An 18,185-nucleotide genomic window follows, 5' to 3' on the forward strand; every position below is an offset into this window, starting at 1 on the left:
AACACAAATAATTATTATAAATAAATGGCTAGAAATCCTTAGTATTTGACGATAAAAATAAATTAAAATTAAGCTAGTAATATTGAAAATATACTAAAAATCTTAATTTCTAGTAAGTTTTTTTCACATAATCTTCCTTTCATTTGTTTTTACATTTTTTTCATATATAATTAACAAATAAAGATATCTTGTAGACCACTATAGGAGTCAAACATTGTATTGTTTTTGATAATCTGCAAATAAATCTAATTTGTCCTTTTTAAAGTTTAATTGGAACGTAGTATAAACCTAAAAAACACTTTGTAATTAAATTTCTATGTACAAAAAACCTTCTTTGTTTATTAAAAACAACCACACCTAATTATGTTTGTTATAAATTAAAAGTTATAAAAGGTAAGTCATTTAAGTTATTAAATTGTAAAGCAAATAAAAAATTAAATTTAAAATGCACTTGAATGTACTCAATTTGTATTCATTCCAATTTCAATGATAAATTTTTAAAATTTTATTACAATACAATGTTTCACTCGTTTAAAAAAACGAGATCTTCAGTTGTTTAAAATCTTATTCAAATAGAAAATTCATTCCAATTTAGTAAAAAACAATTACTGATGAGCCTTACTACGAAAGTACTAAAATAAGTTTATAGAAAATGAAATGTATTCTGTTATAATTTCTAAATAAGTTGTGCACCGGAAAAAACTGTTAAAATGCACTTTACTTAAGGAACAACTAAGTAGTAAAGTTTATACTTGCATAGATCGATCCATCTTATAGTTACGTCATAATAAAATTGTTCAAAATAATTTTATACATAGTATTAGTTAATTTTTGACTTCAGTTTACAAAGTTGATAAATAGTATTTGAAGCAGATGAATGAGTAAAATTTATCCACTCTTAGAAAGCATGGAACAAACAGGATATGAGCCTATACAAGCATTAAAACAACGAGCAGGAGCAATTGTTGTAGAAGGAAGTCAATTCGAACCTAAATGGTCGTGCATTGACAAATTTTTTATTTGGTTTTCAATTTTTTTGTGCTGTATATTTCCACCTTCAATCTGTTTCATGATCAGCATTATTCCCGAGTATCAAAGAGCCGTGATTTTACGGCTTGGAAAGCTCACAGGTAGAGAAAAAGGTCCTGGGATGTTTTGCGTCATTCCTTGCGTAGACGACATTCGCACAGTCGACAAAAGAACCAAGACTTTCGACGTGCCACCCCAAGAGGTCTTGACTAAGGACAGCGTGACCATAAGAATAGACGCAGTGGTTTACTACAGGATCTCGGACGCGACAATGTCCGTGGCAAACGTTAAAAACGCGGACGCGGCGACTCACCTCTTGGCCCAGACCACGCTGAGAAATATTTTGGGCACCCAGTCCCTGGCAGAAGTCATGCAGGGCCGCGAGGAAATCTCCAGGGAGATCTCAGAGATCCTAGACAAAGCCACCGACATCTGGGGCATCAAAGTGGAGAGGGTCGAGATCAAGGACGTGAAACTGCCGCCGCAGCTCCAGAGGGCCATGGCAGCGGAGGCAGAGGCTTCCAGGGACGCCAAGGCGAAGGTGATTGCGGCGGAAGGGGAGATGAACTCGTCGAAGAAGTTGAAAGAAGCGGCAGACATCATGTCTACGGCTCCCAACGCGATCCAGCTGAGGTACTTGCAGACTCTGGCGGCGATCAGCTCCGAGAGGAACTCGACGATCATGTTCCCGCTTCCCATCGAGATGATGAACAGGTAAAACAGTTGACATGTTGTTTTGTATACTTATACTGGTTTTTTTTATATTTTGAACAGTTAGTACTAAAATTTCATCATTTAGCTCTAAAATTTCTATTAAAGTTGATTATCCATTTAAGTTTATGACTTGTACCAAAAATTTATATATTAAGTTAAACTATTGCCTTTATACGTTAATATTGAGTTTTTTAGTTTTTTTCAAATATTGTTTTGAGTAAGTAAAAAAATGTTTTATGTACATATAAAATATATGAAAAAAAATTATTTAATTTTTTTTTGTACTAGGATTTTTTCAAAAAAATATTTCTTAAACTTTGTCAGTCTTTATAACACTCTTTTGAGTTTGACTAACTAGTATAATAAATAACTATGGTTTTTCAAATAGCAAAATAACTATATTTTTTAGATGTTAACTAAACGTTTGCTTTTTTGTTTTATTGTTTTATTTTAATAAACTTATCTTTAAAATACTGCTTTTTGTTTATAAATTTTTAAAGTGCTATTTTTAATGCACCCAGAAAAAATAATAACTGTAACATTTTCTGTAAAAATTTTATAAGTGAAGTTTTTATTACTGAGGTTAGTCAAAGTTCAAAATTTTTTCAGTAGCTTAGGACATTTTTAATTAACAAACTTGTGAAACAAGTCTAGTTGAAATTACTTACATTAAACAACAAAAATTTTTACTCTGGAACTTTGCAAAGAGTTTATTCTGAAAATTATTTTATTTTATTACCTACTTAGTGGTAATAATTTTCATACGTCTTCAACACTAAACGAACAAGAAAATATCACAAAAAAAAAAGTTTTATAGGTTTTAAACTTTAGACTGGTAAAACTTAAGCGTATTTTAAGATATTTACGGAACAATCCATACTCTAAGACTTAGAGTCTTAGTATTAGTCATGTAGTTTGAATAAATATATTCAAATATAGATCAGTTAAACAAAGCGCTAACATTGCGACTTAAATTACATTTTTAATCTTTTTAAGTCAAAAATATCTTGCATTTTTTTTGAAAACATACTTGTTATCTTTTTTATGAACCCCTACGCTTCATAACTTAAAAAAGCAAAAACTTTTATTTAAATGTTGGAGTCATTTGTAATTTTGTTATTTTTTGTTCATCAGGTAAACCACTAATACTTAAATAAAAAAATAATTTGTATATACTGTGGTACTAGTTATAGTTTTGTGTGAATTTTGAATAATTTTTACTGAAGCAAGAATCTCAAAAGCTTTAAAGTTTTGTTGAGACGTTAATATGTTTTAAAAGACTGAGTTAGTTTATGTGTCTCTGACATACTAAACATTGTGTTTTGTTTTAAAAAGCATAAACGTTAGCCAAAAAACATTATATAACAAACGATTAGCTAATTGGATAAAGTTGGTAAGTTAGTGTTCCAAAAAACACATCAATTTTTTTTTTTTAAGTTTTCAAAATACTCGAAATCAGGGTTGACAGGACAAATAATTCTTAATATTGTTTATTCCGACAAAAAACGCTAAAATTTATGGTCCTAGGACTTGGTGCACGAAGAAACATTTAGGTCATCAAGTCTCACACCACTTACATGCCTTTTAACGTCTTGTCCAGGACAATACTAAAAAAACGTTTGTTTGTTTTAAATTTAAGTGTGAGTTATTATTGGCAATAATCTCATCGCAACAATGAAAGCTATGCTTGATAACATAGTTGCTAGATTGGCTATGAGTAAACCAGCACAAAATTACTCGACTTGAACGAACAAACGTTTATTTAGTATTCAAAATTCATTATTTCTAGAATCTTGCTTGATATTAGTAAGAGAAAAGGTTTACTTCTTTTAAAATTTTCATAATAAATGTTTCAATTAAATAAAATGTAATTTATTTCCTTCAAGAAAAATAATGAAACGTTATCTTTTTATTGAGAAATATAAAAATTTAGTATTTTGAGCGTAGTTGTTTCGAAGTATAATTATTTATTTATGTACATATTTCCAAACTGCAGTGCTTCCTTTTCGCAATGAGTTTAAACAACTAAATAAAAAAGTACGAGTATTTTATCACAAAAAAATAGTTTTTTCGAAGCTTTAATATAGTTGTTGCATTCAATGATAAATTTTAAACTTGCTTTCAAATGAACTTTCAGCAAAGCTAATGATCTTTTATTTTATTCTATTACGTTGTAACATTAAATTTAAACTTTTCTCTATAAAATAACTGGCTTTTTGTCATTATTTTATAAAATACTTACAATAAAATGTTTTTTGGCTATAACTTTTCAGCTGTATAAAAAAGCTTACTATTTATATTTATCTATCACTGTACTGTATTAAGTCCTAATCGTAAAATTACTTGAATTGTAGCTAAGAATATCTATTTCAACTTCGTACATAACAATTTAAATTCAGACAATTGAAATTTTCAAAATTATCATGTAAAGTTATTTTTTCTGTTAATTAGTTATTTTTATCTTTTTTTAAGGTCATATTTTATTAGTTAGACCTACACATGAGTAGTTTTTATTATCTTTTTGTTTGAGATATAGAAAATACAAGTTTCAAAACTTACTTAAAAATATGGCTATTTATGGTAATTATGAATTTTAATTGTATCAACTTTATATTGAGTTATAGTTCCAATAAAGAGCTCAACTAGAAAGGAGCAAATAAACATTAATTAGAAAATTTCAGATTGAGAGTTTTATTCAACACGGTGTTTCATGCAGACGCAATGATCACGATTAAAAACTCTATAAAGTAGGATAGACAAAGCCATATATACTACTATTAGATGCTACTAAACAACACTAATTATATTCTTATTACAACTGATTAAATGAGCTTGCTGAGTTAACAAAAAGATTCCAAAATGCTTAATGGCCAATTGTAAAACCTATTGGATAAGTACAAAATATGTAAATAAATAAATAACTATAAAACACAAATGCAACATTAATACAATAAAAAAACAATAATAAAATAAAAGTAAATTAAAAATAAAATGCAAGCACGAATGTAATATGCTTATAAATTTGTAAATATAGACATGACAATGTTATGATGTTAAATAAAATTTAGCGAAGTGTCTGCATTTGCCAATTAACTCAGTTCTGGAGTTGAGGGATGATTTTTTGTCGGCAAATGCTATTTCAAGTCTTTCTATATTGCACAGAAAGCAAATTTTTCTCGGTTTGCGTTGATTAATTTTATGTGTTATCTTCCACTTAACGTTTTTCTTGGTCATTTCTTTGTTGAATTTGGCGGTCAGAATGAAAGAGCTCAGTTTCGTCGATTCTCTCAGATTTTTGTTTCTGAAAGTGTGCATATGCTCGTTGTATCTTATTTTAAAGTTTCTTGCGGTAGATCCAATATAATGGTGTTCTTTGTTATTAAGTGTTACCGTGGCTTTGTATATAAGACTCTGGAAAGGCATTTACCTTCCACAGGGCATGATGTTTTAACTCTGCAATTGCAAGTTGTTTCATTTTTCTCCTGGTTTTTGCTTTCCTCTATGATTTAAAATTTGGTTTGCTAATTTCGGATTTTATGTTGGGCATACATGAGTAACTAATTTTGATCGTATTTCTGCTCAGAATTTTATTAAGGGGTCCGTTTTTGGGAAAGTGTTTGGAAAGTTCTCAATCTGAAATTGTCTAATTAAAGTTATGAATTTTGTATCCTTTTTTTATATTTTCAATTATTATAATCAAATTAGACCTACATGATCATTTTTCATTTATTTAAATCTATTTTTAGAGGTATGGGCCCTTAAAAGTTTTTATATGAATTTGATTTGTTTTATTTGAATTATTGTAGTTTGAATAGTCATGTAAGTATTCATACCAGGATTAGGCAGCATTTTATGAGGAACAGAATAGATTTACTAAAAAAAAACACTCTTCACAGGTAATACAAAATAAAAATGTTCTTTCATGAGTCACAGTATTACTTAACGTTTTTCTTTAACGAAAAAACATATACATAAAAGTAAATGTGTATCAAAACACATCTAAATATAAGCAACACAGTTTACATGTAAACAAAGACAGAGCACATTTCTAAACTTTTATTACAAAAACACTAGAATTTTCTTTTTCTGCATTAATTTAGTAGTAAATTAAAATAACATCGCGGACAAAAATATTTTATTAGGCGGCCCAACTTTTGCCTGATAACCACAGCTCTATTAAAAAAACTACATCCAGAAAAATAATTAATTACGCAGTATATTATGAAAGTTTGAAAAGTACAGCTTTATATATTTTTATTCAATCGAAAAGTTTTTTTCAGTTACCAAAAGTTCTTTTGAAAATAACACGCAATTGAAAAATCATTTTCTAAGTAAAAACGTAGCTTTTCAAACTTTGAAATCATGCTCGAAGTTTAAGAAAAATGCAACATTGTTCTATAAACGTTTATTTTTTTTGGTAAATAAATTTTTTTAAATCACAAGTACATTGTTACTTAATTTTTACAAAGTGTTTGTATAGAAGTCATTTAAAAACTAAAGGCACATTTTATCAACATCGTGATGTTTACCTAGAAGTGTAGTATAAAGTTTAGTCAAACTTTCAAGCAAAAAAACACTTGTTTTAATTCATATTCAAAGTTAACAAGCTTACATAGAAATAACATGCTTAACATAAAAATGCATTTAAAATTATGAAAATCTTTATACTTTTAACGCAAAATAAATCAAAAAAATATTTAGATAATTAAAAGTATTTGAAAAAAGAGAAAACGAAATTCTATAGAAATAGATGTTTTTATTAGCTTAAACTAAAATACTCAACTGAACCAAACTTTAGCGCAGAGGAGGCTATGATTTCTAACTTTACTCGTTAAGTTTAAAAGCTCTATGAACAGATCAAAACAGTATTAGCATCAAAATTTGTTTTTGATTGTCAACTATACTTTGTTTTGTTTTTATCTATACAAATAGTACATAAATTGTTTTCTGTTTAAAATATTTTTAATTCGTATTCCTAAAATGTTATGCTTAAAGTGAAGGGAAACCTGCTTTTATTCAAATAAAGAAGCAAAAAATACAACAGATATAAATAGAAAGTACAGCAAAAGAACGAAGTTGATTATTTTATTAGTTCTTGCTTCTGTTTCCTCAGTCTTCGCTCTTTATAGTAAGTTTTTAACTAGCTTGGTATTTACTTAAACTTAAGTTTATTTTAAACAAACAAAACAAACTTAACAGGAATGTGTTACCAATTATGTTAGTTTTTGAGCTGCATTAGTGATATAAATTTTGATTGAAAACTTTGAAGTATTTATGACTAATATTGATCCCATAATAACGGGCAATGGTATTAACAATACCTTGACATACTTTTTTCTACACTTTTAAAATACTAAAAATAATATTAAATGCTTAAAAATATTTATTTTACTGAAGCTGAATTAAATTTTAATTCAAACAGGTACAATTAAAGAAATGACTGCGACTCAACAAGATCTGATAAAATATTACTGGATCAAAGAGAAGATCCTAAACATTTTTTATGCATTTTTGTTGATGAGTATCACGATAAAAACTTTAGGCATTGCACTTACTTATTTTTTGAGTTAACCAAACGAATGCAAAAAACTCTTTTCAATATGTTTTTCATGTAAAAATTAAATTAAGATAAAATTATTTTTACAGTTCAGTAAGTTTTTTAGGATTTTTAAATTTATTTGCGATCGTTTCCTTAAAGTCTTCAGTAAATTTAATATTTATAGATTGTTAAATTTTTTACGATGCTTTTTAACAAATCTTCACAGAGTTGTAACTATAATGCTTTTACTTAATAAAAAATTATAATATTTATTACACAGGTACTTAGAAATTTTACGTATGTTTATTTTAATCTGTTAGTTTAACAATTTATTTTTTTCAAATTTAATAATAACAAAACGGATTGATGCTAGTACGACGGTTTTATTTTTCTTTTATAATACTTTGTTCTAAGTGTTTCATATAAGTTTCCAACTATATGCTTAAGTGGGTTTCTCATGAAATTTTTTACAAAGATTTGAAAGATTAACAAGATCTTGCAAAAAACTACTTTACAAAATTAGATTTAATAAATTCAAAACAAAGCTTAACTTTATAACATAACAATATAGAATATTAAAAAATAGTATTAGTAGTTTTCAAACAGTTATTTTTAGAATAATTATCTAAATCTAAACATAACTCTATACCAGGGGTTCCCAACCAGGGGTGCTCGCACCCTTTGGGGGTGCGATGCAGCATTCCAGGGGGTGCGAGATGGCTTTTCATTTATGTATGATAAATAAGGAGATTTTCACTCTCTGATAAAATGTTTAAAACTCTCAAATAAATACCTTCTAATTCCATAAGCTTAACTTAGAACAGCTGATTTTTATTTTTTTAAGTACATATATTCATAACAAGATGTATAAAAAGTTTAGTTTTAAGTTTAAGCCTAATACTATTACTTTTTTAGTGGATTTTCCTCACTTCTAACATTTTTTCAAATCTTAAAAAAAACTAAATGACGAAGTTTTAGGCTGAAGCATTGTTTTTGTATAAATTTTATGAAAAAAAAATGTTTGTAACTGACTTTTTTATTTTTCTAAGAATACAGTTTATTTAATTAGTACTCAATCATGTCAAAGATAAGGAAGTGGAATGATAGTTATGTTCAGTTTGGTTTTACTTGCACTGAAACAGTTGAAGGCCTGCAAAAACCGCAATGCATGTTATGTAACATTGTATTTTTGAACTCAAATTTGAAGCCATCTAAGTAACAAGAACATTTTAACAACCGACATGGTGGAGCAGATATTTCAGGTCATGATTTTGAGTCATTGAAATCTAAAAGGATCTGCTATGAATCACGAGGAACACTTCCAAAGTTCGGTTTTGTATATGCTGGCAAACCTCTTTTATTGGCTTCTGACCATGTGGCGTATAACGTAGCTAAATCCAAAAAGCCTCATAAAATTGCTGAAGAGTTGATAAAGTCTTGTGTGTTACAAATGACAGAAGATGTTCTGGGAAAAAAAGCTTGAGTTAATTTCGCTATCTAATAATATTATTCATATTCGAATTAAAGATTTAAGTTCGGATGTTTTGGATCAAGTCATTGCTGAAATCAAAGCTAGTTCTTTAAAAAATCTCTCTCCAGTTGGACGAATCAACCGATGTTGAAAATTGCTGTCAATTGATTGTACTAGTTAGATATGTGCATGATGGTTCAATAAAAGAGGATTTCTATTTTGTGAAGACCTGAAGAGAACCACTAAATCAAAAGACATATTTCAATGTGTCAAGATTTTTTTTTGCGAAACATGATTTAGACATGCAAGTTATTGGTTCTGTGTGTTCAATCAATATGTTTCCAAAACTTGGTGAAAAGGCACTAAGTACTCTCATTCCATTAGCGACGACTTACTTGTGCGAATCTGGATTTAGTACTCTTTTGTCAATAAAAACTAAATCAAGAAACCGCTTGAATGCACAGGCAGACATGCGAATTGCCATCAGCAACAAAATGCCACGTTTTCAGAAAGTTTTGTACAATAAACAGGAACAAAAAAGTATTAACTTTAGAGTAAATTTAAAATTAAGTTATTAATCTTTTTAAAATAATATTGCATGAACAGAATTTTAATTTATTGTTAAATACCTTGTGACTATAACGACGTGTAATTTAGGATTTATTATTAAATATATAAGATTAGTTTAGTTTTTTCTTAATGTTAATTGAGTTTTTTTTGTTTTTTATAAAGATAGATTTGTTTTTTTTCGTGTAATTGAAAAGTAATTAACTTTTTAAGTTAGTATAAAAATGAGCAGGTAGAATTACAAGTGATGAGCTCCAAGCACAGTTACCATAAGTAGCTATAAAGCTATAAATCTTAGTAAAAAAATTGCTTTTTTGGAAGGTGGTAATAAATTAGCTTTTAGCCATTAAATAATTGCGATAAGTGATTTTACACTATAAGCTTATGGAAAAAAATATTGCCGTTTTGATAAAAAAATTGCTTTTAGAATAAATAAAACCCCCTTTTTTAAAAGCTTTAAAATTTTAAAATTCTGGTGACTCAAACATTTAGCTCATCTAGTAATAGCTTCTTGCTCTAAAGTAACCTTTAATAAAGAGTAAAACAGCATAAATAATTAGTAAACTGAAATTAATGTATGAAAATGAAATTTTTTGTCAAAATAAGTTTTAAATTAACTTAAACTTTAGCTTTAAGCTTGTTGAATGATAAAAGTAAAATTATTACAATCAGTTCTTTCCTTAAAAAATATTTAGAAATCTTATTAAAAACTGTCATTAAAAAGGTTAAGTTGATAATAATCTTGTTTGTTAGTTTAACATAATTAAAATAACTTCATTGTTTGAATAAAATAAGGAGTAGAGTTTGAGACTGATATTTATTCACCATATAGAAAAAATCAAACAGCTTAATACATAGTATATTAGTTAAAAAAATGTCTATTCCTTTTGATAGAAAGTATTTTATCATTTCATTTTATACATATTATATCCTAAAAATTAACTTTATAAACTTCAAACTAAAATTTCCATAATATTGTTCTATAAGTTAACATAGCAATGTGAAAAAGCAAATTTTTTAACTCTTTTTTGCACTTAGACATTTTTTTACGTTTTTCATTTAATTTACTTAAATTAAAACAAACTTTATGCTGGTTGGACATGTTAATTGTTTTATTCAATAAAACAAGTTTACAAATCAATAAAACAGTTAAGCAAATATTTAAAATTTTTACCTACATACATATACAAAATTTTTCTAGACAATATTTGAAATACATGGTGCTCTTAAGTATTATGATTATACTAAACATTTTATTGTAGTGAATTTACTAATTCTTTCCTTTTATTTATTTTTGAGTTATTTATTGCATTTTTTTGGTTGCTCTTGTAGAAAGGGAAAAGTAAAATTTAAATGATGTAAAAATCAAAATTTAGGGTAGGAGACAGTGTGGGCGGAGCCCATGGTAGACTATAGTTTCCATGGTCAATATTGGCAGTAATAGGTTAAAAAAAAGTGCTTTCCAATCTTTTTATTGTATGTATAAATAGTTGTTAAGTTTTTTGGTTATTTTTTAATTATTATTATTGTTTTTAAATTTAGCTCAAAGTATTAGTCACAAGCAAATGGTGCGCAGCCCATGACTGAAAGGTCCTTCTGCACACCAATCCATTGACCTTAGTTGTGAGCCTCACATGTTTTCTTTTTCTTTTTTTAATAAATTTTAAATATAAATTGAAAATGTGCTTTTTCTCTGGTTGCTAATGGACTTATATTTAAGACAAAATTTGTATGAAGTTTGTGAAGTTGAATTTTTGGTAGATATATTAGTTTAAGATTATAAAATACTAACTGTTTCAAAAGGATAATCTTTAAAGGATATTTTTATAAAAAAAATAGAAAGGATCTGTTTTGATACAGAAGTGGTAAATTTGTTTTTTTAATTCTACCTGTAGATACAATATTGCACATTTTAGTTTTTATAATCAAAGTTAAATGTGTTTAGTGTATACAAGGTTCTCTCTTGCCCAGACTTTTAAAATACCTAATCTCAAAAAACGGAGGAGAAGATAAATTTTTAGTGAACTAATCTATTTTTGCAGTTTTAGTCTGCAACTCCTGTAAGGAGCCTATTTTTGCCTCTTACTTTGACTGGCTATATCTCAAAAATTATTTTGAATTTTTAAAAGCTGTAAAAAGCATTTTGTAGCTTAGTAAAAATATATAAAATAAGATCAAATTGTGAAAAAAAGTGTTATATGATTATATGCCCCATGCCCTTAAATTATTTTCAAAATAATTACAAAAATCACTTCTTGATTTTTTAATGTCATTTTGAAACATTTGCAACTGTTTTGTTCGGTTTGTTGTTTTATATGGTGATTGGAAAATATTGATTAAAACAATAGATTTAATTTTGCATAGTGTTGGACTAGTTGTTATATTTTTATATATACAATTTACTTTGATGATTTTTTAAATAGTTTCAGACTAAAAATAAGTTTGATCTGTTTTAGGAGGCTACTAACACTTTGTCATATTATATTGGTTTTCGATATTTGTGCTCCTGCACTTAATTTTACACTTTTTTTTGAAATACTTTTCAATTTGATTATAAACAGGGTTGCCACTATACCTGGAAACCTGGAATAACCTGGAATTGGACAATTTAGGCAAAAATAACCTGGAAAAACCTGGAATTTGAGAAATTTTGAAAAAAACCTGGAATTTTGATCAAAAAACCTGGAAAAACCTGGAATTTTTCATAATTTTGATATATTCAGTAGTAAAATTTCAGTCTGACACAAAAAATCTATCATATAAGTAAATTTTTTTTGTCATCATCAAAATTTTTTTTATTAAAATACACATTTAGAGTAACTTTTCAGTTTTTTTTCAAAGTTTTTATACTATTTAACACAGTTTCTTATATAAAAATTAACTTAAAACTAAAAGTGTGTACTTTTAAAAACCTGGAAGAAATTTGGAAAACCTGGAAAAAAAAATTTAAAAACAAGTGGCAACCCTGTATAAAGGTACAACACACTTTATAAAATTTTCTCAAAAATTTTTAAAAGAAAACTTATTTAGTTCCCCATTTTACCTTGAATTTTAAACTAAAAATTTAAACAAGTTCTTTATAAAATAAACTATTATATACTGGTAATATGTTTAAATATTTTTCATATTTTTGTTTAATAAAAAACCCATTATATCAAGTAGCTGTATAGTATCTTTTCATTATTTTTTACCTTTAGTTTAATTTTATACTTAAAAAAACAACTAAACTTGTACTTAAAAACTAAAATGTAGAACAAAATCAGATAACCAGGAAGAATTTTTTTTTTAAATCACTGGCTACCCTGTTTATTAAAAATATTTTAACAAGTGGTATGGAATGTAAAACAGACCCAACTAATGAATTATTATAGAAATTATGTAAAACATAAAGATAAACTTTTGACAGAGTGGTAAAAAAATCTAGAATCCTGGAAAAACCTTGAATATTCAAAACAAATTACTAGAAAACCTGTAATTGTTAACAATTTTTACATATTAAGTAGTAAAATTTTGGTTTGACATGAAGAATCTCTCATAAACTTTTTTTTAACACATTTGAAGTAGCTTAACTGTATCTTTTTAATGTTGTTATACTACTTAACACAGTTTTTAACCTTAACTTTAGTCTAAAACTAGACTGTGTACTTTCAATATCTGTACTCAGAACGGATATCAAATATGTCAATATTCAGCTTCCCTGTTAAATTTGTTTATGAATTACATGTTGTTTTTTGTTGTTCTACTTGTTTAAATTCTTTAAAAAAAAACTAAATTTTTTTAAAGAAAAAATAATTGATACATTAAAAGCAAGCAGGTTGATTTGAAACAAATGTTATGCTATGAAATGTTACAATTTGTTTAAATTCTTAAAATATTTTTTTTAATCTTGATTGTTACATCAAAAGCAAGCAGGTTTATATGAAATAAATGTTGATAAAAGAGAAATGCATGAGCATGAATGTTTTGTTTTAATTTTTATAACTGCATGCATATTTTTCAGCAGATATTTGTATAGTTTGATAAATTTCTAGATGCTTTTTAGTTTGTTCACTTATTTTTCTAAGTAAAAGTGATAGAATATAATAAACATAACAATAAACTGTACAGACATAAACAAAACCTATAAATATTATGGACAGATTATATATGTAATTTATTTATTTTTACAAAATAATTGATGGGTTTTAAATATTACCGAAAAACTAAAAGTTTTACTCTAATGCACCATGCTATAAGTAGCCAGCATTTAACAAATGGTAGTTTTAATTAATTTGAGCTAAAAACATTTCATAAAAATATAGCTATTATTTAAAGTTATTTTTTGTACATTTGTAAAACTGCGTTAGTTGAATGCGCCTTCTGTAATATGGTGTTATTAACTATGAGTGTTCATTCGACATATATGAATTTTTATTTATTAAAAGTTTATTAAATGTGAATCAAACCTCACCCTACAGAAACTTTGAAGTACTCTAAAAATATTTTTGTAAATTAATTATGTAACAGTGTTGTAATTGTTGCTTAATTTGTAAACACAAAATTAATTAAACTTAGAATATAAAAACTAAATTCAAAAAAGTAAGTTAAATTTAAATTAACTAAATTATAAGTATACTTGGAAAAAGAGCAAAGATCATTTTTTAAACTTACTGATTTTTTTTTGGCCTCTAAGGCTTTTTCACAAAAGTTTTTGTAGTATGACTTTTTTTAATTTTGATAAAAAGAATTTAAGTAGATTTCTGAAATTATAATTACTATTAACTTACAATCAGTTATTTGTAGTGGAGGCTTAAAAACAAATCTACTTCAGGCTCCCTCATCATTCACAATAGCTGTAATACATGTTAAAACTCGAGCTAAGATGCTTGAGGCAATACTGGGCATAAGCAGCTGCTTGCTTAAATGTTTGATGATAAAGTACAAGCTGCTCGTTTGAGGCGTACCGAGTGCACAGCTGTAATAAAACATGACCTTTGGCCCATGTGCAAGGATTACTCAAAAAGAAAATTGGAGATGACTTATAATTTCCTTTTTGTTGACAAGGCTACTGTTAAGGCTGGCGAAATCAGCTACTTTGGTAAGCATCCAAAAGTTGTAACTATTTTTTATATACCAAATTTATTAACATTATGTAATATTGGTTCTGCTTGTAAAGAGTTACTTTTTTAGAATTTAATTAAGTTCTTCTAGTTATTTAGTAGAAAGGTTTTAATTTCATATTTAATTTTTCAGTTTTTAATTTATAAATTTGTAATAATATTATATATAATTATTATTTATTTGTAATCATTTTGAAAATTATTTTTAGAGTCTTTTGTAATATGAATGGGTTTAACCAAGTAACAGTTTTTTTTTACAAAAAACGCTTGTTATTATAAATTGTAAATTACCCAAAATTAAAAAGCAGTAAAAGTTGTTTAAAGCAAATTAAGTAAAACAAGCTACAAAAATTATACATATAAATTGTAACGCTTTTCTTATGAAATAATTTTAGAAAATAGTCAATTCTAGTTCTGTTGATCATCTCGAACATTTAAACATTATTATCAAAATCTCTTTAATCACAAGTTCAAAAATTATATGAATAAATTGTATATAGCTTGACTTTTATTTTTGACTTTGGTTGGTCTACTTGAATGCCCTTGTTCATGTACTTTTCATAACCAGTATATATATATATTAAAGGGAGCATAACTATTTTTTATATTCTGTAGGTTGATATGAAAAATACTACCAATGAAAGTGGTTGGATAGAAACCTCAAATTAGCTTCTTTGTCCGAAATTAAAAAGTTCAATTCAAAAAACTGCAGACCCACATTAGATGCTTCAACTACCCAATAATATAATTCAAGAGGTTTGAAACTTGTTTTTTTAGAATATGTTTTAATGCTAAAAGCATTTTTAAATGGTTAAACTGAAATTTTAAACTCTGTAAAATTTTTTAAATTACCTTTATACATGTCTTGTAATTTAAGATAACAGTATGTATTATTATGAACAAGTTGTTGTGTTTCCTAGAGGTTTTGCAATCTTTATTAAGATTTAAGTGTAAAATCACAAACTTCAGAGCTAGGTATGCTTGATATATTGAAATAGTTTGTTCTTAGTGTTTTATTTCATCTGAGTTTTTAGGAAATGAAAACTTTTTAGAGATGTTTTTTATTTATTAGTTTAGTACATATTTGTAGTTTTATCACTCACATTTTTTTTTTCTAAAAAGTTAGACTTAATTTATTTTTAAACAAAGAACATGTTCCTCTATTGTTTTATCATTTTATTAGAATTATAGTTTTATCAATCACTGATTTGTGTAAAAGTCTTAAGAATTAGATAAAGTATTGTTTTTTAACTTAAAATGTGCTTAAAATCTCCTGTTTAATTCTATTTTTTTGTTGTATTAAACTATAAGAGTGTGTTAATCTACTTTAAATTGAACAAAAAGATATATTTTTGCTGTTTTTGTTTTCTACATGTTAATAACAAATCAAACATATAACATTTTATCGAACATTTTTATATCATTTTATGTTGAAAAGGTAAAATTTTCAAAAGAAAGTTCCTTCTTGTGTGAATTTTCTTTTAACTTTGATGCTACTTTAAGCTTTTTTAAAGAAGTAGGTGACTCTAAAAAAAAAGTAACTCTTTAAAGCAATTTAGTTTTTGATTGCATTAAAAGTTTCTTTACTTTTTAAGTCAACTTAAATATCGACAAAAAGGTTATTATTTAGTGTTTTTTTTTTATACTTATTTTTATTAAACTACATTTAAATAAGTTTATGTTTAAAAATTGATTTCAAAATGTTTTGTTTTAATTGATTTTCATATTTATGTAGAACAAACAAAATTACTCAAGCTTGCAATATAAAATGCATTTTAAAGCTTGGTTATTTAAAACTTATTTGAAAGTTGTATTGTAGTAAGTTATTTGAAACATGTAGTTTAATTTTTTTAATCTCAGAAAAAAAAAACTTCTAAAACGGAATTCATATATACTATATGATCAAAATGTTGTGTAGTAAATTTTAAATTAATTCGATTAAAGGAACATAGCTTATTGTTAATTATTGTATATAAGTAAGCTCATGTAATGTTTTAAAACATTTAATATTAAATTTGTTTTTTTTTTAAATCTCTGTTTTTTGTTACATCATTGGTAATATATGAATGCTTTAAACTAATTATTTTTTTTACCTTGTACATTGGAGGTTAAGTGTGTAATCTTTCAATTAATGTTGTAGTTTTTGATATTCAATTTTATATGGGTGTAAAAAGTATTTTAAGCCATATCTTCCCATCGATTTTATTTATTTTTAAAAGTATGGATAAAAGTTAGTTTTTTTATTACACACTGAAAGTTTTTAATTCAATTTTTAAAACTATAATTTTAAGCTCTACATTTTGATTAAAATTTAACTATTATGAATACCAGTGTAGATACTATTCTTAATCAACTTTTATACATTTCAAAGTATATTTACTGATGTTGTTTGATCTTTTTTTCATTTTCACTTAGCTAATGACATAAAACTATTAGAACAAGAATGTAAATAGCATATACATTTTTTAAATAATTTTAATAAATACCAATGTAAGTAATTTTTAAAATAGCTTTAATCCATATGTTTTCTCATTTTTATGATGAACATAAAGGATTATAAGACCAGCTTCAAATTAAAAATAAAGCTTATATGTATCTTTCATTAATAAATATATTTTACTGTTTTTAGGGTGTATTCACACTTTTAGTTTTGCTAAGTTACAAATAATAAACTGTTTCTTAACTTTTTCAATTTATATATTGACATTTATTTTTTCTTTGATTTTTATTTGTAAAAAAGCTTTAGTTTTTATTATTCTTTTTAAAGCGTTTTTTGTAGATTAACTTATACCATTTGAATTTTTTTTCAAATCTAAAAAATAATCAATAAAAAATAACCGTTAATCGGAAATTCTATTTTCTATGATTCAGTTTTAATAAGTACCAATAAAAGTATCTATTTTCTTTTTCAATAGCTTTAATCCTTATATTTTTCTTTGTTATGATGAAAAAAAAATATTATAAGACCAGCTTAAATTTAAATAAAAATTCTTCTATGTATACTGTTGTTGTTAAATATATTTTACTGTCTATAGGGTTAATTTACAATTTTTTTAAAAGTTAACCATTTAAAACTTTTACATGACTTTCACATGTTATAAAAAAAGGTTAATTATGAAAAAGCCTTATTTTTTTTTACTTAGAGCTTATAAATGTTAAAGGTAATGTAAAATAGTTTAGGTATTGATAAAAATGTAAACATTGAATGCAATATTTATTACAAATAAAGTAAGTTTTTAATAAAGAAACAAAAGTATTTAGGGAATTTTTTGTTTTTAAAAGCATAAGTATTGATTACTTATATAAATATAGTTTTAAAATATCGCTAAAACTGCAAACTAGCGAATGGTTTTTGTTTATTAGACCATTTAATGTTAATGTAGTTTTTGCACTGTATCATAATATTTTTTAATATATTTCGTTCAAGTATATTAAATAGAAGTTAATGAATTAAAAATAACTACATTTAAAAAAAGTTTTCAAGTTTAATTTACTTAGCAAAAAATAGAAAAAATACTATTAAGACAATTTCTTAAAATGCAAACTTAAGCAGCAGTGCAAACTCATAACTTGCACATTTAACCGAATGTGCGAACTCACAAAATTCTCCATTTAGAAATAATTATTAGTTTTATAAACAAAAAATTATAATTTTTGAAAGTAGCTTTTCAATCACCTAAAAAACAGTATAGGAATTTGCTCTGCTCTGATGCAAAGGCTTTAGTTTAAGTATTTAGTCATGAAAAAGTTTACTTTCATAAACTTT

At 25.8% G+C, this 18,185-nt stretch overlaps 1 pseudogene; it reads left to right on the plus strand.

The window, feature by feature from the left end:
• Nucleotides 1-907: 907 nt before the first annotated feature.
• On the plus strand, nucleotides 908-5,107 carry LOC145850116 (stomatin pseudogene; annotated as a pseudogene).
• The last annotated feature ends 13,078 nt before the right edge of the window (nucleotides 5,108-18,185 follow it).

Source organism: Thalia democratica, chromosome 2 (assembly GCF_965202585.1).
Source record: "Thalia democratica chromosome 2, ktThaDemo2.hap1.1, whole genome shotgun sequence".
Classification (NCBI taxonomy): Eukaryota; Metazoa; Chordata; class Thaliacea; order Salpida; family Salpidae; genus Thalia; species Thalia democratica.